The sequence below is a fragment of the Gekko japonicus genome, unplaced genomic scaffold (genome assembly GCF_001447785.1).
Source record: "Gekko japonicus isolate JY-2015 unplaced genomic scaffold, Gekko_japonicus_V1.1 scaffold696, whole genome shotgun sequence".
Lineage (NCBI taxonomy): Eukaryota > Metazoa > Chordata > Lepidosauria > Squamata > Gekkonidae > Gekko > Gekko japonicus.
Genome location: NW_015161971.1, coordinates 749,108 through 749,313, shown reverse-complemented (window position 1 = coordinate 749,313; position 206 = coordinate 749,108).

Sequence of the window (206 nt, the reverse complement as noted above, 5' to 3'; positions counted from 1 at the left end):
GTTGTTTTTGTCCGAATGCGCATCCGGCACGCGGGGGGGGGGGGTCTGTGCTCTGGGATAGAGCTTTCCGTCTCCTCATGAGGCCCAGAGAACCCCCAGTATTACAGCTGGGCCCCAGACTACAGAGATCAGTTCCCCTTGAGAAGATGGTTGCCTTAGAGGGTGAGACCCAGTTCGGTGTGGTGGTTAGGAGTGCAGACTCTAAT